The sequence below is a fragment of the Aquarana catesbeiana genome, linkage group LG05, assembly GCF_042186555.1.
Source record: "Aquarana catesbeiana isolate 2022-GZ linkage group LG05, ASM4218655v1, whole genome shotgun sequence".
In the NCBI taxonomy this organism is placed as follows: Eukaryota; Metazoa; Chordata; class Amphibia; order Anura; family Ranidae; genus Aquarana; species Aquarana catesbeiana.
Genome location: NC_133328.1, coordinates 466,104,296 through 466,120,885, shown reverse-complemented (window position 1 = coordinate 466,120,885; position 16,590 = coordinate 466,104,296). Strand labels below are relative to the sequence as shown.

The window sequence follows — 16,590 nt, the reverse complement described above, 5'->3', positions numbered from 1 at the left end:
ATTTTAGGACAACAGTCTGTTATCACACAATTCCCTGCCGAAAATCCAATCGTGTGTGTACAAGGCTTTAGACTGTATAAAATTTTATCCAGGGCTTTTTTCTTGTGGAATAGGTGCAGGAACTTAACCACACCCTCCCTCCCACTGAACCGCATTCGAACAGTGGGTATGGCCAAATTGAACTAATAGTGGGGGGGGGGGGGGGGATCTCAAAGGGGCAATAAACATCAGAAGTGCATTACGTAAGGAGTGCAGGGCTCTTTCATAGGCTGTCCACATATCCCTTCCACCCCTTCTCGGCTCTGACCTCTACACCACTCTCTCTCATCTGCATCTCCTTTTGTCCCTGCCATGAGTGCAGGGCAGTGAGGTATTGGTCAGAGCCGTGGAGAGGAAAGCTGCCCCTGTAACAGGGTGGATTTGATTGAAATCATATTTTCTTTAAAGAGCAACTGTCATCTCTGACCCGCTGTTGCCTCACCGACAGTCCCATTCACTTTAATGACACAAGGTGAAGGATGTTGCGGCAGCAAGTGAGTGGATGCCCGCTAATGGGCGCTGCCATGATGGATCTGAAATGACAGGTGCTCTTCAAATGTAAAGGACTTATTCTTGCTGGTAGTTAGAATCTTTAATATTTGCAAACAAAATGAAGGTTTCCTATTTAGAATAATAAGCAGTCAAGTTAGTAAAACTGATAGCGGAACCAATTCAATCATACAATTTGTAGTGTACATAGATTTGCAAAACAATGGGATGAAGGAATATTCCTAAACTTTGTTTTATCTCATTGTTATGTGAGATTATGTGAATGCATAAATGCAGTGCATGTTAGCGCATCGCAGCTTGAATTCATTGAATGTGTTTACCAAAATGTAAATATTTCAGAATATACAGTCTCAGGCTACATAGCTAAGCTTAGTAGTAAATTAACCCCAATGTATATGATACTAGATAGCATAGGTTTCATATCTCATGTGATAGTTTTACTGTGCAATGGCTGTTGACATATGTTTTGACTACATGTGCATCTCCTAAAAAGGCACAAACTCTAGCAATGGGTCAATCCACACATGACCATGCCTGTTAAACTCATCGAGTTATTCCTTTTTACTTTTAGAATGAAACAAACTGGGTGATAAATTCCCAGTAGTCAGTTCTTTCTTATGCTGCGTACACAAGATCGGAAATGCCGCCAGCAAAACTCAGATGAGAGATTTTTGACAGAAAATGCAACCGTGTGTATTCTCCATTGGTCTTTTGCTGGTGGAGTTCCAGCCAGCAAAAGATTGAGAGCATGTTCTCTATTTTTCAGTCGGGAAAAGTTCCTATCCGAAAATACGATCGTCTGTATGAAGTTCGGACGTGCAAAACGACGCATGCTTTGAAGCATTGAACTTCATTTTCTTGGCTTGTCGTGGTGTTGTATGTCACTGAGTTCTTGACGGTCGAAAGTTCAGAGAACTTTTGTGTGACTGTGTGTATGCAAGGCAAAACCAGCCAAGTTTTTTCTGACGGAAATTCCGATCGTGTGTACGCAGCATTAGCCACAAAATGGACACTGAAGGAGAGGATCTTCTTCAACACGACCTGTTTAATCTCTGTAAACTCTGAACTGAGTAATAAATGTCACAGATTGGGAAACTGATTCTCATGGTCCTGTATATCTCTTATGCCTCATACACACGATCTGAAAATTGTCTCCAACTTTTTTCGCTTACTAATCACAAGTAGAAATTGAATAGGTTACTAAAGTCATGAAAATTCTCGTACGACAGGAAAAAAAAAATCGGAAGTGATATCATGTGTTGTAGTGTATTTCTATTGTATTTTTGGACAACAACTGTACTGACTAAAATAAAATCGTACAAGGAAAATAATCGTGCTTGTCTGATCGAATAATATCGGATGAACTGTCGTGATCGGCTCTGTACTAACGATCCGATTATCGTACGATCACATCGAAAGCGGTATTTTTTGTCCAATTTTGGATCGTGTGTACGGGTCATAAGTCTCAAAAATAACATGCCTGATCTATGTCTGACTGATCTAACTTTGTTCAAGGAACCTCCTCCTGATCTCTTTTGGTTCCAATTCTAAACCATAAGAACTGAACAACTTTGCTGGGCCTTGATAAATTGTTCCTTTGGAATAGCTTTCCTTTATGTGGACAGGGTGGCAGCTATCATTCGTGCTGCATAAATAGGTTTTCCAGTCGCTTAGGCCGGCCATACATCTCAGCAGGAACCAGCCGAGCGTTGAATCGTTAATGGACAGGCTAAATGTACTAAGTTGATCAATCAACTTTGATAGAACCAGCCTGCCAGATTCTCTTGTTATTCTCGCTAGCGGCTTCTATAGCTGCTGGCAATAAATCACTGTCTTCTCCTGGCAGGGATGGTTTCCACCACCGGGAGAAGACAATTGCCGATTCCCCTGTCATCACTGCCTGTGTTGATGGGGAGAATCGTGCACATTTCTTTCCTGCAACCCTTGCTTGCAGGAAAGAGATTTGCACCATATATGGCCTGCCTTACTCTGCCCTTTCCTAATGAAATGCATCATAGTGAGGAGGGTTTGGGCACCCCCTTCCCTGTGTATTTTCCGGTTTGTTTGCCTTAAGTTATTGGGGTTGGTCTTTCTTTCCTCTGCCCCTCTAATCTACTGGTCTATAGGCTATTGGACCTGTGCTTTTCCTTATTTGTCTCAATCAACAAGGCCGCCAAACAGACATTTATCACTGTGCAATCTGATCGTGCCAGGAGTCTTGTATCCTCTGTCATTCAGGTGGGCTGGAAATTTGATCTTCTATTTGCTCTATTAAAACCTGCTTGTGGTAATCTGCACTTGTTGAATTACCGGTATCTACCAAATGCTGCATATTTAAAATAGATTTGAAAATTAATTTGGCTTTTAATAGCCTGTCTTCCCCTAATGTGCTGAAATTTCATTAAAACTTTGCTAATACATATCTTACACTTTGCTCTCACAGGCACAGGCGAGAGTTGACGTGGCTGCAATCAGTGGCTATGCCTATAAAAACACTCCTAGCAGTATGACCCTCCCTTTCCCTGGCTGCAGCTACAGCAGTATTTATCAACCTTTTTTCAGTCAAGGCACCTTCTAAAATTATGGACAGTCTTGAGGCACCCCATTTAAAATGTAAAAAACTATTCTAATAGTTTTACATAATACATCAACATCCACACACATTGGACACCCAATGTTAGAGGTGATTTATTCTTCCAAATACACTTTTGCACACTGGTACTGACTAGTATTCCAATGTTTCTCTTCTCCCTCTGTTTTTTTTTCCATCACGCAGCTGACCCCAGTGCTGACAGAGAGGGGCAGGGGAGGGTTATTGGTTGGTAGGATGGTCTGTGGCTAGAAGCTCGTAATGGTGCACAATGAAAACCTGTGGCTTTATGAAACTTAATGGCAGGCTTAATCCATCTGCTGGCTTGTATACAATTTTGGGGCAATTTTTAGGCATTTTGCCAAGGCACCCCTGAAGAAACCTCAAGGCGCCCTGCTTTAAACAAAGGCTGAGCTACAGTACAGCCGCACACTCTGGAAAAACAAGTCCAGAACTTAAAAGTAATGATCAGTGTTTGGGGCCCCATTAAACCTGGTACACTACTAGGTTTTTTTTTTTCTGTTCAACCCAGTAGGTTGAACGAAAAAAAAAAAAAAAAAAACACAGCTCAGGTTGGAGCTGCTGTACTAACAATCCAATGTTAGTACAGCGATCTCCCCAGCTGTTTTATTGTGTTCTGACAGGGAGATTGTGCGCCCCTGCCACTCCAGTCAGCGCTCTCAGACCGCTTTCGGTCACAACTCTTCGCTGTTCGGTTGGCTGCCATACACACAGGTCGAATGTCAGCCGGTTTCTATTGAACTGGCCAATGTCACCTGACATTCGGTCCTTGAGTACTAGGCTTTAGGCTAGGGCTAAACTGATGATCAAACCTCTCTGCTATTGAGAGAGTTATCCACCTGTTGGCACACATTTTCAATGTATTGCCCATTTGCAATACACTGAAAACAATCCAATTCTGATAAGATAACTGTAAACAAGCAGTTAATTCTCTCACTGGCAGAGACTGACCCCCTGAATCTCTATCCTTTGTTCCCCTGCATATATCTATTATATTGTAGTAAATCTAGTGTTCTTGATTTAGAATTACATACTTGCATGAAATGAAGGTTGCATAATCCTGCCATATGTAAATAATTTTGAAAAGAAAGATCTTGTGCTTTGATGTTGCCCACGTCATATCCAACAACTCTTTTATGTCTGCTGCCCCCCTGAAGCCTTAAAGTAGAATTCCAGGTATGGATATTTTTACATAATAATGCTGATTCCAACTTGGACCAGTGTAATTATGCATGTACCATACCTGTGGAATCCCTCTAGAACAGGGGTGCTCAACCTATGGCTTGCGAAGCCCTCTGATGTGGCCAGCAACCTCAAACCACGGAAGCGCATGACCAAGCTCTGGGATGGTGGGTTGGCAAGCCCAGATCATGATCAATGGGTTGCCAGTCCACCATCCCAGAGCATCAGAGTGCATAAGGCTGGCGCCGGCAGTGGAGGGAACAGGAGCCGCCTCTACAGAGGAAGCATCAACTGTAGCAGCACTGGCTCCTTGCTTTTTGTTGCTCTGGAGTGATACCAAGTGCACTTCATCTGGAACCTTTCTAGCAGCCTGAAGAGAGACACCAGCAGAAGCTGGAAGAGGAAAAGGTCAGTGTATTAAATATCACATAATATGCCCATTGCAAATGTGCAGGGTAACACTTAAAATAAAAAGGTTATTGGACTACTTTCACATGAATCCCCGGGTGCAGTGCACCTGTGGCTTTCCTGCAGGTTAGCTGCACTGAGCCATAGACTTCTATCATATCCTGTGGGTTTGGTGCACTTTCTGAAAGTGCACCAAAAATCCTGAATGCACCCACACCCACAAGATGTAATAGAAGTTTATGGCTCAGTGCAGCTAACCCACAGACCTATAGGGGGCTCAGGACAGTAAGGGCTCATTTACATTTGCGGTTTGGGGGGAAGTAAAACCCCATAGTTCATTATGGCCCGTGGAAAAAGATAAGGAATTACGAAAATAGACTTTATAGGCACACGCATAGAATAAAAAATATTTGAAATTTTAATTGGATAAGGTTAAAATTGTGATTTACAAATATAAAAAGAAAAAACATCATAATAATGCATGAACCCAGGGACTCAAATAACACCTCCAAATATTATATCCTGATCCAATTCAATGTAATTAGAAATAACCGGTAGCAGCATCCAAAAGGAGTAAGGTGTGTGGAGTAGTTGAGTCACAGAAAAGATTCACTCTACATGTTACGCACACAATTGCGCTTCTTCAGGAGCTTGCAGATCTAATGAACATGTAAAAAAAATCAAATAAATATAACATAATATCCAAGACATAAAACAATATAAACAATGAAATGGTCATTTCAATGAAGTTTAGCAGAAAAGAAGCCCAAGTCCAGTGACCACCGGAGGGGCAGGAAGCACAACCCTCCCATGGCGACACAACCACATATACAAAAAAAAAAAACCTAAAAAAATGAGTATCAGATCGAATATTAAAAAGTATATTCCATAGAAATAAATACTTACATAGTAAGGGAATTTTTCAAGGTAGTATATTGTAGGGTCATGTATGAATAAATCAGAGAATCCTCAATACTGAAATAGTAAAATTCTATAAAAAAGGAAAAAAGAAAAGAAAAAAGTGTAGTACCCAAAACTATGTACAGTGGAACCTCAGATTACGAGCATAATCCGTTCCAGGAGTATGGTCGTAATCCAATGTACTTGCATATCAAAGCGAGTTTTCCCATTGAAGTCAATAGAAACTAAAATAATTTGTTCCGCATTGACTTCAATGGGATACAATACCGCATGCGGCCAGAGGTGGGGGGCACTGGAGAGCCTCGGAAATGGCCAAAAAGGCCAGAGGGACACTTCGGCTGACCTTGGCAAACCTTGGAAAGACTCCGTCACGAGCCTTTCCGAGGTCAGCCGAACTGTCCTCGGGCCTTTCCGTGCATTTCCGAACAGCGCCGATAGGTGACTTTCGGCTCTGCTCGGCTCCGGCGCCCCCCCACCTCAGGCCAAAAGAGGTACTGCACACCGCTTTTGGCCTGAATCCTGCTCGTTTTGTGAGACAACACTCGCAAACCGAGTTAGGATTTTTAGAAATACAGTACTCGGTTTGCGAAACGCTCGTTAACCGCATTACTCGCAAACTGAGGTTCCACTGTATATATAGATATATATATATGCCAAAAAATGGCCAGCAAATAGAAACTACTATATAGAAATTATAACAAAAAGAAAGGGCTTACCAATGACTAAAACAGGCCTGTGAATGACAATAGTTAGTAACCATAGTAACCGGGACTTGTAGTATGAAACACATACTTTTGATAGAAGGTAGTCTATCACAGCAGTCTAAACTGGTAGTTATCACTGAAATTAACCAGTGAGACAAGCTGTCCAACAAATGAAGAAGGATCTAAATCTCAAAAGGAAAATGCCTAGTAATAAAGCAGAAAGACAATGAGTTATAACTAAAAAATTGAATATCAACGCAGTTAAATAGGTATCAAAAGATAGCCATTAGTGATCTGCACGATCTTACCTTCAATAAACAGTACAAGTAAAAATTGATAGAGAGACAGAGCCGTGCGTGTAGTCCCGGAAGAAGAGAGTGACCTAACTGAACAGCCTGGAGGCAGCCACATATGACATATGTGTCCCAGCCGGAAATACGTTGCCTCAACCAGAAGTGACGATGACCAGCCTGGCCACGGGCTCCCGCGCATGCGCCGCAAGTTGTGGCGGTAAGTGGCCAATGAAACAGCAGCAAGGGCAGAGTGGGAGTAGAGCAAAGGCTCTCCCATGGCTACAGCTGGAAACCACGTCGTTGCGAAGCAATGTCGATGGTCAGGTGATGCCCGAGCCGCTGCGCATGTGCCAAGAGGAACCACTGACGCGGCAACGGATGACCAATAGCGCGGCGACAAGGGCGGGCCAAAAGGAAGGCCGATGACCAACCAGCAGCTCCACCAGTCGCCGCGCACCCAGCCAAGGAACCGACAAGGTGGGCGGCGCTGTGTGGCCACATGGGAGGGCAAAAGCCTTGAATGTTCCCTGGGGTCACAAGGACAGGCACATACCAGCCAAGCAGGAACAGAGAGAATGACCATAGTAAATAAAACATGTTAACAAATTACTGTGACTGATTACCAAATCACTTAAAGTGGTTGTAAACCCTTACATATACCCAGTGAAGGGACTTTCCTCAGGTGATACACAGAGGTTAAGCAAATCCTCCTGCATAAATTGTATCTTTTTATCTGCGGTCTTCTCTACATCTGTTTAAAGTGCTGAGTTTATAAAGTTTGTCTGAGAGTTTAAAAAAGGGGGCAGAGAGCTGAAGTCACACTCTGCAGAATTCTGAGAGCTGATTGGAGGGAAGGGACACACCCCCCTTCACACAGCACACCGGAACAGAGCTGAGGCTGTCAATCAGCTGGAGCTCCCTCCCCTGTCACCATTTTTCTTGGTGTCAGGAAAACTTGTCAGAAGTGATTCATGCTGAAAGCAGAGGAATGAAGCAGCAGACATAAATTACACTTAGTTCTTTTAATTGAGACAAGTACACAGTATAGAGGGATATGATTTGTTCATATTTCATGTCTGAGGTTTACAACCACTTTAAGTGGCCCTCACTCTTCAAAAGGTTGAACACCCCTGCTCTAGAAGCTGGAAATCACTGTACTAGGCACCCCTACCACAGTGATCTCCAATAGCTTCTGGATACCATGTTTAGATCGTCTGACCTGCTGCATTGTGAATACAGGAGGCTGGCCGCTGGGCACGAGTGCCATTCAGAGATTGCTTTGTATCTTGTCATTCTCTGAAAGGACAAGGTGGAGAGCGTGACATCATTGCTATGCCACACAAAATAAGACATTTAGCAGGGATGTGCGGTGAGGTCAGTGGCTGATGAGGCACTGGCTAGTATCAGAGCCAGATACACACAGGTTACATACGCCGTGATCGTTAGAGTGAGAGCAATAATTCTAGCACTAGACCTCCTCTGTCACTCTAAACAGGTAACCTGTAAAAAAAATTTAAAGTGTCTCCTATGGAGATTTATAAGTACTGACGTTTGGCGCCATTCCACAAGTGTACGCAATTTTAACCACTTAAGGAGTGGGCCTATTTTTCAAACTTGTTGTTTACAAGTTAAAATAATTTTTTTTGCTAGAAAATTACTTAGAACCCCCAAATACTTTCTGTCACACCGTATTGGTGCACTTTTTTTGGAAAAAATACACATTTTTAAATTAAAAAATAAGACAACAATAAAGTTAGCCCAATTTTTTGTATATTGTAAAAGATGATGTTATGCAGAGTAAATTGATACCCAACATGTCATGCTTCAACATTGCACTTGTGGAATGGCAACAAACTTTTACCCTTAAAAATCACCATAGGTGACGTTTAAAAAATTCTACAGGTTGCAAGTTTTGAGTTACAGAGGAGGTCTAAGGCTAGAATTATTGCTCTTGCTCTAACGACCGTGGTGATACCTCACATGTGTGGTTAGAACACCGTTTTCATATGCAGACGCTACTCACGTATGTGTTCGCTTCTAAACGCAAGCTTGTCAGGAAGGGGCGCGTTAAAAAAAAATTTCTTCTTATTTATTTTACTTTTTATTCTTTATTTTTACACTGTTCGTTTAAAAAAAAATGTTGTCACTTGTAAACATCCCTTGTAATAGAAAAAAAACATGACAGGACCTCCTAAATATGAGATCTGGGGTCAAAAAGACCTCAGATCTCATATTTACACTAAAATGCAATAAAATAAATAAATAAAATGTCCCTTTAAGAGCTATGGGCGGAAGTGATTTTTTGACATGGGTGGGGGCCGTCTTCCCCTCACTCAGCTCCATGACAAGCGGGGAAAGGACCTGATCGCCTCCGCCACCGGTAAAAGTGAGCTTGCGGCGAGTCCGCCGCTGAGACCACTTTTATCTGAAGGCGGACCGCTCGCTGAAGAAGTGGATACTGGGGTTATGGTAGCTAGCTGCTGTCATAACAATGATATTCCACTTCATACAGCTGCCGTATAATGACCGTGGGCAGTCCGTGTGGTTAAAGTGTGACATGTTAGGTATCTACGCGGCGCAACATCATCTTTCACATTATACAAAAAAAAAAATCGGGCAAATACTGCATGACATAAAAAGTTGCAACGACTACCATTTTTTTCCATAGGGTGTTTGCTAAACAATATATATATATCTATAGATATATATATATAGATATATATATATCTATATATATATCTATATATCTCTATATATATATATATATATATATATATATATATAGAGATATATATCTATATATATAGATATATCTATATATATAGATATATATAGCTCTATATATAGAGCTATATATATCTATATATATATATAGATATATATATATATATCTATATATATACAGATATATATATATCTATATATATATAATGTTTGGGGGTTCTGAGTAATTTTCTAGCAAAAAAATATGATTTTTACATGTAGGAGAGAAGTGAAGTAAAATACAAATAATTAATATATATTGTTTTTACTATATTTTCAAAATCTGTACTCAAGCAGGTAGATTAACGGACAAATTACTGAAATTTGAAGTTATAACTTCCAACCAGTAATTTCACAGTAAATTGATAAATAATACATTATTATGTTATATCATATAAATATATTATTTAGCTTGAATATAACAGTACCTTTTCAGCAGGCAGCAGATTCTCATTCTTCCTCTTAACTGTGTGAGAAAAACATGGGATTGTAGGTAAATCTTATACACATAAACACGTTTTTTTTTCCCTTGTAGTTAAGAGGGCTGGGCTGGAAGGGAGCATTTGTCTTTTAGACACATGCCCCTTCTATGACACTGCAGTGAGAGGCGTGCCTCCACTACAGCATTTTTATTGGACAGCTGGGACCAATGGTACTTTACCATCTGTGTTCCCGTCAGAGCCTTTCCGCATTTCTTTGTCCCCGTCAGAACCTTCCCACACGTCTGTGTGCCCGTCAGAGCCTTCCCACACATCTGTGTGCCCGTCAGAGCCTTCCCACACGTCTTTGTCCCCGTCAGAGCCTTTCCACACGTCTGTGTCCCTGTCAGAGCCTTTCCGCATTTCTTTGTTCCCGTCAGAGCCTTCCCACATGTGTATGTGCCCATCAGAGCCTTCCCACACGTCTGTGTGCCCGTCAGAGCCTTCCCACACGTCTGTGTGCCCGTCAGAGCCTTCCCACGCGTCTTTGTCCCTGTCAGAGCCTTTCCACACGTCTGTGTGCCCGTCAGAGCCTTCCCATATGTCTGTGTCCCCGTCAGAGCCTTTCCACACATCTGTGTCCCTGTCAGAGCCTTTCTGCATGTATGTGTCCCTGTCAGAGCCTTCCCACACGTCTGGGTCCCCGTCAGAGCCTTTCCACATGTCTGTGTCCCTGTCAGAGCCTTCCCACACATCTTTGTCCCCGTCAGAGCCTTCCCACACATCTGTGTCCCCGTCAGAGCCTTCCCACACATCTGTGTCCCCGTCAGAGCCTTTCCGCATTTCTTTGTCCCCGTCAGAACCTTCCCACATGTCTGTGTGCCCGTCAGAGCCTTCCCACAAGTCTGTGTGCCCGTCAGAGCCTTCCCACACGTCATTGTCCCCGTCAGAGCCTTTCCACACATCTGTGTCCCTGTCAGAGCCTTCCCACATGTCTGTGTCCCTGTCAGAGCCTTTCCGCATTTCTTTGTTCCCATCAGAGCCTTCCCACATGTCTATGTGCCCATCTGAGCCTTCCCACACGTCTGTGTGCCCGTCAGGGCCTTCCCACACGTCTGTGTGCCCGTCAGAGCCTTCCCACGCGTCTTTGTCCCTGTCAGAGCCTTTCCACACATCTGTGTGCCCGTCAGAGCCTTCCCATATGTCTGTGTGCCCGTCAGAGCCTTCCCATAAGTCTGTGTCCCCGTCAGAGCCTTTCCACACATCTGTGTCCCTGTCAGAGCCTTTCTGCATGTCTGTGTCCCCGTCAGAGCCTTCCCACACATCTGGGTCCCCGTCAGAGCCTTTCCACATGTCTGTGTCCCTGTCAGAGCCTTCCCACACATCTTTGTCCCCGTCAGAGCCTTTCCACACATCTGTGTCCCCGTCAGAGCCTTCCCACACATCTGTGTCCCCATCAGAGCCTTTCCACACGTCTGTGTCCCCGCCGTCAGAGCCTTTCCACACGTCTGTGTGCTCGTCAGAGCCTTTCCACATGTCTGTGTCCCCATCAGAACCTTTCCACATGTTTGTTTCCCCCACCCTGATTACACCCCCAAATATCCCCCAATCTGATAATACCCCCCAGCCTGATCACCACCACCCCAGATACAGAAAAAAAACATTCAAAAGACACCTGCAAGCTGGTAACAGATTTTGCCTTTGTAAACCAGCAGTTAGGCCAAAAACGTCTGCAGCAGCTCCTGTTTAATTGAGGCAAAATCACAACATCCTGACAGAGACCAATCGAAACGCTGTGTATGGGGATGAGCTTCATGTTCGAGTCGAACCCATGTTCAACTCGAACATCGTCTGATAGATCGTTCGCCGAATTGTGAACGATATGGGCCAATCGCGCCAAATTCGTGTGGCGCGTCACGGCCCATAATTCACTGCGGCATCGCAGTGCATTGCTGGCTGATGATTGGCCAAGCATGCACTATGACCCGCATGCTTGGCCAATCACAGCTCCATCTGTAGAGAGAGCTGTAATTGGCCAAAGCCAGGGTGGCTTTGGCCAATTATGGCTCAGGGGGTTTAGTACACGCCCCACACTATATAAGGCCGCCTGCACGGCGGCCCTGTGTAGTGTGTTCCGGCATTGAGAGACAGAGAGACAGTGTCATTGGATTTAAGTTAGATAGATTAGGCAGGACAGTCAGTGAGTTAGCTGCACTTACAGTGTATTGTGTATATATATATGCATCCCAGGTGTTGTGTGTGTGTGTGTATATATATATATATATATATATATATATATATATATATATATATATATATATACACACTGTATTCAGTTTAGCTAGATCCATTCCTGTTATTATCTTCCTACTGACAGGCAGGCTTGTGTTGTTACAGTATTTACAGCTACCTGAAGAAAATTGCTGGTGTTCTTCTGATCCTATTAGTACCACAGTCAGGCAGCTAGACTAATTACAGTTAGTGTAGTGCGTCCTCCTCACAGTGTTCAGCTAAAGCTACAAGTTAGTGTAATGCGTCCTCTGAACAGTGTTCAGCTAAAGCTACAAGTTAGTGTAATGCGTCCTCTGAACAGTGTTCAGCTAAAGCTACAAGTTAGTGTAGTGCGTCCTCTGAACAGTGTTCAGCTAAAGCTACAAGTTAGTGTAGTGTGTCCTCTGAACAGTGTTCAGCTAAAGCTACAAGTTAGTGTAGTGCACAGTATTCAGCTAAAGCTGTAAGTTAATGTAGTGCGTCCTCCTTAAAGTGTTCAGTTAAAGCTACAAGTTAGTGTAGTGCGTCCTCCTCACAGTGTTCAGCTAAAGCTACAAGTTAGTGTAGTGCGACCTCTGCACAGTGTTCAGCTAAAGTTACAAGTTAGTATAGTGCGTCCTCTGAACAGTGTTCAGCTAAAGCTACAAGTTAGTGTAGTGCACAGTGTTCAGCTAAAGCTACAAGTTAGTGTAGTGCGACCTCTGCACAGTGTTCAGCTAAAGCTACAAGTTAGTATAGTGCGTCCTCTGAACAGTGTTCAGCTAAAGCTACAAGTAAGTGTAGTGCACAGTGTTCAGCTAAAGCTACAAGTTAGTGTAGTGCATCCTCTGAACAGTGTTCAGCTAAAGCTACAAGTTAGTGTAGTGCACAGTGTTCAGCTAAAGCTACCAGTTAGTGTAGTGCGTCCTTCTCACAGTGTTCAGCTAAAGCTACAAGTTAGTGTAGTGCGTCCTCTGAACAGTGTTCAGCTAAAGCTACAAGTTAGTGTAGTGTGTCCTCTGAACAGTGTTCAGCTAAAGCTACAAGTTAGTGTAGTGCACAGTATTCAGCTAAAGCTGTAAGTTAATGTAGTGCGTCCTCCTTAAAGTGTTCAGTTAAAGCTACAAGTTAGTGTAGTGCGTCCTCCTCACAGTGTTCAGCTAAAGCTACAAGTTAGTGTAGTGCGACCTCTGCACAGTGTTCAGCTAAAGTTACAAGTTAGTGTAGTGCGTCCTCTGAACAGTGTTCAGCTAAAGCTACAAGTTAGTGTAGTGCACAGTGTTCAGCTAAAGCTACAAGTTAGTGTAGTGCGTCCTCTGAACAGTGTTCAGCTAAAGCTACAAGTTAGTGTAGTGCGACCTCTGCACAGTGTTAAGCTAAAGCTACAAGATAGTGTAGTGCGTCCTCTGAACAGTGTTCAGCTAAAGCTACAAGTTAGTGTAGTGCACAGTGTTCAGCTAAAGCTACAAGTTAGTGTAGTGCGACCTCTGCACAGTGTTCAGCTAAAGCTACAAGTTAGTGTAGTGCAACCTTTGCACAGTGTTCAGCTAAAGCTACAAGTTAGTGTACTGCGTCCCCTGAACAGTGTTCAGCTAAAGCTACAAGTTAGTGTAGTGCACAGTGTTCAGCTAAAGCTACAAGTTAGTGTAGTGCGTCCTCCTCACAGTGTTCAGCTAAAGCTACAAGCTAGTGTAGCGCGACCTCTGCACAGTGTTAAGCTAAAGCTACAAGATAGTGTAGTGCGTCCTCTGAACAGTGTTCAGCTAAAGCTACAAGTTAGTGTAGTGCACAGTGTTCAGCTAAAGCTACAAGTTAGTGTAGTGCGACCTCTGCACAGTGTTCAGCTAAAGCTACAAGTTAGTATAGTGCGTCCTCTGAACAATGTTCAGCTAAAGCTACAAGTAAGTGTAGTGCACAGTGTTCAGCTAAAGCTACAAGTTAGTGTAGTGCATCCTCTGAACAGTGTTCAGCTAAAGCTACAAGTTAGTGTAGTGCACAGTGTTCAGCTAAAGCTACCAGTTAGTGTAGTGCGTCCTTCTCACAGTGTTCAGCTAAAGCTACAAGTTAGTGTAGTGCGTCCTCCTCACAGTGTTCAGCTAAAGCTACAAGTTAGTGTAGTGCGTCCTCCTCACAGTGTTCAGCTAAAGCTACAAGTTAGTGTAGTGCGTCCTCCTCACAGTGTTCAGCTAAAGCTACAAGTTAGTGTAGTGCAACCTTTGCACAGTGTTCAGCTAAAGCTACAAGTTAGTGTACTGCGTCCCCTGAACAGTGTTCAGCTAAAGCTACAAGTTAGTGTAGTGCACAGTGTTCAGCTAAAGCTACAAGTTAGTGTAGTGCGTCCTCCTCACAGTGTTCAGCTAAAGCTACAAGCTAGTGTAGCGCGACCTCTGCACAGTGTTCAGCTAAAGCTACAAGTTAGTGTAGTGCGTCCTCTGAACAATGTTCAGCTAAAGCTACAAGCTAGTTTAGTGCACAGTGTTCAGCTAAAGCTACAAGTTAGTGTAGAGCACAGTGTTCAGCTAAAGCTACAAGTTAGTGTAGTGCACAGTGTTCAGCTAAAGCTACAAGTTAGTGTAGTGCATCCTCTGAACAGTGTTCAGCTAACGCTACAAGTTAGTGTAGTGTGACCTCTGCACAGTGTTCAGCTAAAGCTACAAGTTAGTATAGTGTGTCCTCCTCACAGTGTTCAGCTAAAGCCACAAGTTAGTGTAGTGCGTCCTCTGAACAGTGTTCAGCTAAAGCTACAAGTTAGTGTAGTGCGACCTCTGCACAGTGTTAAGCTAAAGCTACAAGATAGTGTAGTGCGTCCTCTGAACAGTGTTCAGCTAAAGCTACAAGTTAGTGTAGTGCACAGTGTTCAGCTAAAGCTACAAGTTAGTGTAGTGCGACCTCTGCACAGTGTTCAGCTAAAGCTACAAGTTAGTGTAGTGCGTCCTCCCTACAGTGTTCAGCTAAAGCTACAAGTTAGTGTAGTGCAACCTTTGCACAGTGTTCAGCTAAAGCTACAAGTTAGTGTACTGCGTCCCCTGAACAGTGTTCAGCTAAAGCTACAAGTTAGTGTAGTGCACAGTGTTCAGCTAAAGCTACAAGTTAGTGTAGTGCGTCCTCCTCACAGTGTTCAGCTAAAGCTACAAGCTAGTGTAGTGCGACCTCTGCACAGTGTTCAGCTAAAGCTACAAGTTAGTGTAGTGCGTCCTCTGAACAATGTTCAGCTAAAGCTACAAGCTAGTTTAGTGCACAGTGTTCAGCTAAAGCTACAAGTTAGTGTAGTGCGTCCTCTGAACAGTGTTCAGCTAAAGCTACAAGTTAGTGTAGTGCGACCTCTGCACAGTGTTCAGCTAAAGCTACAAGTTAGTGTAGTGTGTCCTCTGAACAGTGTTCAGCTAAAGCTACAAGTTAGTGTAGTGCACAGTGTTCAGCTAAAGCTACAAGTTAGTGTAGTGCATCCTCTGAACAGTGTTCAACTAAAGCTACAAGTTAGTGTAGTGCACAGTGTTCAGCTAAAGCTACAAGTTAGTGTAGTGCATCCTCCTCACAGTTTTCAGCTAAAGCTACAAGCTAGTGTAGAGCGACCTCTGCACAGTGTTCAGCTAAAGCTACAAGTTAGTGTAGTGCGTCCTCTGAACAGTGTTCAGCTAAAGCTACAAGTTAGTGTAGTGCGACCTCTGCACAGTGTTCAGCTAAAGCTACAAGTTAGTATAGTGCATCCTCTGAACAGTGTTCAGCTAAAGCCACAAGTGTAGTGCACAGTGTTCAGCTAAAGCTACAAGTTAGTGTAGTGCGTCCTCTGAACAGTGTTCAGCTAAAGCTACAAGTTAGTGTAGTGCACAGTGTTCAGCTAAAGCTACAAGTTAGTGTAGTGCGTCCTCCTCACAGTGTTCAGCTAAAGCTACAAGTTAGTGTAGTGTGACCTCTGCACAGTGTTCAGCTAAAGCTATAAGTTAGTGTAGTGCGTCCTCTGAACAGTGTTCAGCTAAAGCTACAAGTTAGTGTAGTGCGTCCTCCTCACAGTGTTCAGCTAAAGCTACAAGTTAGTGTAGTGCGTCCTCCTCACAGTGTTCAGCTAAAGCTACAAGTTAGTGTAGTGCGTACTCCTCACAGTGTTCAGCTAAAGCTACAAGGTAGTGTAGTGCAACCTCTGCACAGTGTTCAGCTAAAGCTACAAGTTGGTGTACTGCGTCCTCTGAACAGTGTTCAGCTAACGCTACAAGTTAGTGTAGTGCACAGTGTTCAGCTAAAGCTACAAGTTAGTGTAGTGCATCCTCTGAACAGTGTTCAGCTAACGCTACAAGTTAGTGTAGTGTGACCTCTGCACAGTGTTCAGCTAAAGCTACAAGTTAGTGTAGTGCGTCCTCTGAACAGTGTTCAGCTAAAGCTACAAGTTAGTGTAGTGCACAGTGTTCAGCTAAAGCTACAAGTTAGTATAGTGTGTCCTCCTCACAGTGTTCAGCTAAAGCCACAAGTTAGTGTAGTGCGTCCTCTGAACAGTG

General features: G+C 43.4%; 1 long non-coding RNA gene across 1 annotated transcript in view; it reads right to left on the bottom strand.

The window, feature by feature from the left end:
* Positions 1 to 9,860: 9,860 nt before the first annotated feature.
* LOC141145929 (uncharacterized) overlaps positions 9,861 to 16,590 on the bottom strand; it is a 44,108-nt gene continuing 37,378 nt past the window's right edge. Inside the window, exon 3 of the long non-coding RNA XR_012244706.1 lies at positions 9,861 to 9,897. This is a non-coding gene — a long non-coding RNA (uncharacterized lncRNA). The remainder of the gene's footprint in view (positions 9,898 to 16,590) is intronic.